The following is a 6,827-nucleotide window of genomic DNA, read 5'->3' as shown; positions in this document are numbered from 1 at the left end:
TTGATTCAAATAATGTAAAAGCATCTATATTCTTGCACTATACTTAATAATCACCATCTTCCTATCCTTCCAGAGTACAATGTTTTTGACCCTGAAATTGATTCCACAATCTCAGTCCCTCAGACAATTTCAGCCCAGTTCTGATGAAAGATCACAGATCTGAAACGTTAACTCTGTTTCTCTCTCCACAGATGCTGCCAGACCTGCTGAGTATTTCCATCATTTTCAAGAGTCTCGATTTAATGAATAGGAAACTTGTTTCAGATCAGATTGGGAGACAGTGTGAAACCACTCCATTGTACTCATGTCTGAGATTCTGAGGACAGTTGGCTGTTAGTGGAAGACATCATCAATTAAATGTACCTAGCAACAGCTCAGACCAATTATTATTTTACAAGGTGGTGTGATGGCCATCCAGGGGTTAAAAGTAGGGATCTTGTAAGGTTTCAGTGTGCAGGAAGACGAGAAGATCTCAGGGGTAAAGGCTCAGATCATCGACCAAGTTCTCCACCTGATGAGGGATCCAGGCTGGACAAAGAGGACCGTGACACTCTGAGACCAAGCTCGACCAGTCCACACACCTGCCAGAGCTGTAAAGTTATATTCCCCAAGTTTGTTCAAGATAATTTTACTTCCAATTATTAAGTACTATTTTACTCTCAATAAAAGTTCTGGACTTATTAATCAAGTATCCTGTTGCTTTCATTGGTTAAAGTCATGCCCAAAGAGATTGTCCACAATAGACTTTCCAGAACTGAAAGATCAGTCTGCAAGGATTGCTAATTTTACAGCCCTGTTTAAAAAGAGAGATAAACCCAGGAACTACAGACCAGTTCGTCTAATGTCAGTGGTGGGGAAACTTTTAGAGACAATTATCCAGGAGAAAATTAACTGGCACTTGGTAGAACATGGGCTAATAAATGACAGCCAGTACAGATTGGTTAACAGAAGATTGTGTATGAATTAATTGATGAATTAATTTCTTTGATGAAGTTTCAGAGAGAGTTGACCAGGGTGGTGAGGTTGATGGTGTGTGTCTGCACTTCAAAATTGTGTTTGAAAAAGTACCATAAAATAGACTTGTTAACAAAATGTGAGCAGATGGGATTAAAGAGGCAGTGGCAGCGTGGATACAAAATTGGCTGAGAGACGGAAAGCATAAAGTAGGTTGAATGCTTGTTTTTCAGAATGGAGGGACTAATCCAGTAATGTCACTGTTGTTGCAGTGTGTGCAGTGTCTGACCCTGAGCTGTCCTAGGGAGGGGGCTGTTTGTGATATTCCTGTGGGGAAAATTATCATCAGGGTATCTCTCTGAGCTGTCACAGGGATGGGGCAGTGTGTGATATCCTTGTGCATGTCATGCAGGCCCACTGGCGTGTGGTTCCATCCTGATGCCAAGAAACAGAGCCCCATCTATGGGCAAAAAGTCTCACTTCCCTGTGGGTGTCTTGAGAGAGAAGAAGGCTTAGGGAGTAAACCTGGACAGTAAATCCGGAGTGGAGTCCCATACCTGTTACTTATCAGGTAGTTTTCCAGCAACTCCTACAGCAGAGCTGGTACCAAATAGTACTGGTTTTTTCCTTTCCTTTGGACAATACTAGCAATGCTGAGAGGGGGTCCTGATGCTCAGTGTCTCCATACTATTTGCCCAGGCCTGTGCCCTGGAGAGGACACTCCAGCTTCATGGTTAAACATTAGCAAAACATGGGAAGAAACAGTTACCGATTATAAGCTCTCACTCAATTGGTGTAGAGTAGGAGCACTAGGGGCTACTTTTGACAGTGGGAGAGATCATCGCGTCTCAATGGATAACTACCACCTACTCCAAGCTGTGCAGCCCCCAGTCAGTTAGGTGCTGTCCTGCCACGACCTACTTGCTTCAATGGGTGCTTACAGCTTCGAGAGATATCTCTCAACTGGCCGATTGATAATCTATGCACCAGGCAAGACAAACTCAACAAAGAAGACACCAGTGCTTCGCATCACAAGCTGGAATGTAAGGACCATGTGTCCTGGCCTTACCGACAACCTTCTGCAGGTTGATGGCACACACAAGACAGCTGTGATTGACAAGGAACTCACAAGGCTCAATGTGGACATTGCTGTGCTGCAAGAAACTAGACTCATTCAAAGTGGATCCCTCAAAGAGAAACACTACACCTTCTTCTGGCAGGGGAAAGCCCAAGAGGCAACTCGTGAGCATGGAGTGGGTTTCACAGTAAATAACATGCTACTTGTGATGAGTGAACCACCCACAGTAGGCTCAGATAGACTTCTTACCCTTCACTTGTCAACAAGCGCGGGCCCAGTTAATCTCATATGCATCTATGTGCCGACACTCACCTCCACCCCAGATGTCAAGGATCAATTCTATGAGACACTTGACACTGCCATCATTAGAATTCCCAGCACCGAGGGACTGTATCTTCTAGGGGATTTCGACGCAAGCTTGGGTACTGACGACAGCTTGGCCAACGAGCATAGGGCACCAGGGGATCAGCAAGATGAACGAAAATGGACAGAGGTTTCTGGAGCTATGCTGTCACCATGGACTCTGTGTGACGAACAGCTATTTCCAGGTCAAGCTGTGCCACAAGGTGTCCTGGAGACGTCCGAGATCATGCCACTGGCACCAGCTAGACCTTATCATCACCAGACGTACCACCCTCAGCAGTGTCCTCATCACACGCAGCTATCATAGCGCTGACTGTGACACTGACCACTCCCTGGTGTGTAGCAAGGTCAGGCTTCAGCCAAGAAAGCTTCACCCATCCAAGAAGAAAGGTCGTTCTCGGATCAACACTTGCCGAACCACTGATCCAGAAAGGACCCAGGAGTTCCTCAACATCCTCGATCAGGCTCTTTCAGAAAACGCCCAAGGCCTCAGTGTGGTATCAAAGTGGAATCATCTGCACGCCACCATCTATAACTCTGCACTCGCTGTGTATGGGAAAAGAGATGGGAGGAATGCTGACTGGTTTGAGGCTTATTGGACTGAAATGGAGTCAGTTACTGCAACTAAGAAGAGAGTCCTCATGAACTACAAACAAGTCTCCAGCAAACAAACTCTAGATGCTCTCAGAGCTGCCAGAAACAAGTCTCTGCAGACTGCTCAGCACTGCACCAATCAATACTGGCTAAAACTCTGCAACAGCATACAAACTGCCACTGAATCTGGGGGATGCTAGAGGGACATATGAAGGAATTCAACAAACCAAGGTTCCTGAGACAGCACCTTCCATACCCGCAACCTCTACCAACTAGAAGGACAAGGGCAGCAAATTCATGGGAACACCACCACCTGCAAGTTCCCCTCCAAGCCACACACTATCGTGACTTGGAACTATATCGCCTTTCCTTCACTGTTGCTGGGTCAAAATCCTGGAACTCCCTTCCTAACAGCACTGTTGGTGTACCTACCTCACATAGACTGCAGCGGTTCAAGAAGGCAGCTCACCACCACCTTCTCATGGGAAATGAGGGATGGGCAATAAATGCTGGCTTAGCCAGTGATGACCACATCACATGAATGAATAAAAAAAAATTATGAAAGCAATGGGAGCAGCAGTAACTAAATCAACACCTTTGAAGACAAAGACAGGGGTGATCATCACTGAACCTAACAAGCAGATGGAAAGGTGAGTGGAGCATTACCTTGAACTCTACATAACGGAGAACATTGCCATTGAAGTAGCTCTCAGCACCATTCCAGACTTCCCTGTCATGGAGGAGCTGGACAGCGACACCACCATAGAGCTCAACAACGCCATTGACCGTCTTGCCAGTGGTAAAGCCCTGGGAAATGATGATATTCCACCTGGAATCATCAAAAGTGGAAAAGCAGCTCTGCTGCAGCATCCCCATGAACTTCTGTGTCTCTGTTGGAAGGGGAGATCTGCGCCTCTCAACATGCGTGATGCAAACATTGTCACCTTGTGCAACAATAAAGGCGATCGCAGTGACTGCAGCAATTAGCGAGGCATCTGCTTGCTAAGTATTGTGGGGAAGGTCTTTGCGCGCATTGCTCTGACCAGATTGCAGACCCTGACATCACATCTATCCTGAGTCTCAGTGCAGCTTCAGAGCTGGTAGATCGACAGTCGACATGATTTTCTCACTTCGGCAGTTACAGGAGAAGTACTGTGAACAGGACAGAGCACTCTACATTGTCTTTATAGACATCACCAAGGCCTTCGATCTTGTTTGCAGAGACGGACTCTTCAAACTGCTGTGGAAACTAGGCTGCCCTCCTGAACTCTTGGGCGTCATCTCTTCTTTCCACGAGAAGATGCACAGTTCCGTCAGTTACAATGGAGCAACATCAGACACTTTCACGATCAGCAGTGGGGTAAAACAGGGCTGTGTCCTGGTGCAAACTCTCTTCGGAACGTAGGAGGAGGCAGTTTACCCTGTCGAGTCTGATCTGTCATTCAATTACATCCTTGATGATCATCTACCTCAACACCACTTCCCCGCGCTCTCCCCATATCCCTTGATGTCATGAGTATCAAGATTTCTATCAATTTCTGTCCTGAACATGCTCAATGATTGAACTTTCACAAACCCCTGAGGTAGAGAATTCCAAAGATTCACCACCCTCTGAGTGAAGAAATTCCACCCTATCTCAGTTTTAAATGGCCTTTTAAATGAAACGTTAAGGAATACAAGCCCAGTTTCCTCATAAAACAATGCCAACATCCCAGGGATTAGTCTGGTGACCCTCCGTTGCACTCCCTCTGTGGCAAGTATATCCTTCCTTAGATAAGGAAACCAAAACTGTGCACAATACTCCAGCACGATCTCACCAAGGCTCTATACAATTGCAGCAAGACATCTTTATTACTGTACTCATGACCCCTTGTGTTAAGGCCAACATACCATTTGCCTTCCTAATTGATTGCTGCACCTGCATGCGAGCTTTTAGTGTCTCATGAACAAGGACACCCAGGTCCCTTTGGACATCAACACTTCCCAACCTCTCACCATTTAAGAAATATTCTGTCTTTCTGTTTATTCTACCAAAGTGGATAACTTCACACTTATTCACATTATATTCCATCTGTCATTTCATTCACTTATCCTGTCCAAGTCCCCTGGAAGCCTCCTTGTAACCTCCTCACAGCTCACATCCTTTACAATTGGCATATTCTTCTCCATGCTGCTATTTTAAACTTTCAGTGACTCAGATGGGGGTGTCCACCTGCATACCAGAGCTGATGACAAGCTGTTCATCTTGGCAAGACTGCGCACCAAGACCAAAATGAGTCAGTTCTTGGTCTGTGAGTTGCTGTTTGCTGATGACGCTGTGCTGACATCCCATAATGAAGTTCATTAACAGCAGCTTGTCTATCGGTTCTCCCTGGCCTGCAAGGAGTTTGGACTGACGATCAGCAGCAGGAAGATCAAAGTTATGGGCCAGGACGTAGAGACTCCACCTTCCATCAACATCGACAGGCTCACTTTGGAGGTTGTCAACAGCTTCACATACCTTGGATCAACAATCACCAGCAATCTGTCCCTTGATACTGAAATCAGCACCAGGATTGTCAATGCTGCAGCTGTCATGTCAAAGTTGAGAAGACGAGTGTGAGCCGACAGCAAACTGATCGAAAATACAAAACTCCGCGTGTACCAGGCTTGTGTTCTCAGCACCCTCCTTTATAGTAGAGAAGCATCAACAACTTATGCAAGCCAAGAAAAGCAGCTGAACAGCTTCCACCTCCGCTGTCTCAGATGGATATTGGGCATCTCCTGGCAGGACAGAGTGCCGAATGCAGTAGTACACCAGCGTGCAGGGATCTGCAGCATGTTTGCCCTCTTGAGTCAGCGGTGACTCTGTTGACTGGGTCATGTGTGCTGAATGGATGACGGTCGCTTTGCCAAAGACATGCTCTTTGGTGAGCTTGCTATCAGCACGAGACCAACAGGTCACCCACGTCTGTGATACAAGGACATCTGCAAAGCGAGATCTCAAGCTGACTGGGATTGGAGTCGATGCATGGGAAGTCCTTCATGCTGACTGGAATTCCTGGAGAAAGGCATTCAGGAAGACCATGGGAAAAGCAGAGGACAAAAGAAATGACCAGATGGTGGGAAAGAGAGCTCAGAGGAAGGAAAAATTATCAGTCGACCTCGGGCCAATGATATTCATCTGTACCAGCTGTGGAAGGGATCGTCACTCACGAGTCGTCCTCGACAGCCACAACAAACGATGTTTCACACAGAAGTGACGTACACCCCGGGTGTAGCCCATCGTCTTCCGAGACGGACGGTTGCCTATTACAATTACAACTACAGCTACAACTACAAGAGCGAGTCAGAGGCTGGGAACTCTGCCGTGACGAACTCAGCTCTTGACTCGCCAAAGTCTGCCCACTATCTGCAAGGTCTTCCTCTGACTTCAATTGCACATACATTTGCCATCTGGCTCTGTAGCTTAGGTGGTTCAAGCACCTGTCCAGTAAACAAGAGATCCTGGGTTCAACTCCCAGCAGAGCCTTGTTTTACAGTAGCAACATGCTTGAAAAGTTTCATTATCAACACTGACATCTATGTCTTGTGAGCTTCAATTCAAAATACATGATGAATTTCAATCACATACAAAAACAGCCTTTGTGAAGGATATGAGTTTGGAATGGCTGTTCCTCCTTGTACAGAACTTTAGTGCTGATACATCAAAGGTAACTTCTTTGACATAAATTTGTTCACAGTTACATTCAACCTGGAAAACAGCTTGATATTAATCTCACTGAAGGAGAGTGTTTGTGTCATTATGTGTTGCTTTTAACCGAGACTGGGACATGACGCAAGTGGGAGGGTTTATCTG

General features: G+C 46.2%; 1 non-coding gene across 1 annotated transcript; it reads left to right on the top strand.

Moving 5' to 3' along the window:
- The first annotated feature begins 6,426 nt into the window (after positions 1-6,426).
- On the top strand, positions 6,427-6,500 carry trnat-agu (transfer RNA threonine (anticodon AGU)). The gene has a single exon. It is a non-coding gene; the product is annotated as a tRNA-Thr (tRNA).
- The last annotated feature ends 327 nt before the right edge of the window (positions 6,501-6,827 follow it).

This window comes from Heterodontus francisci, unplaced genomic scaffold (assembly GCF_036365525.1).
Source record: "Heterodontus francisci isolate sHetFra1 unplaced genomic scaffold, sHetFra1.hap1 HAP1_SCAFFOLD_43, whole genome shotgun sequence".
NCBI classification, from domain to species: Eukaryota; Metazoa; Chordata; class Chondrichthyes; order Heterodontiformes; family Heterodontidae; genus Heterodontus; species Heterodontus francisci.
This window is presented reverse-complemented; position numbering and strand designations above follow the sequence as displayed.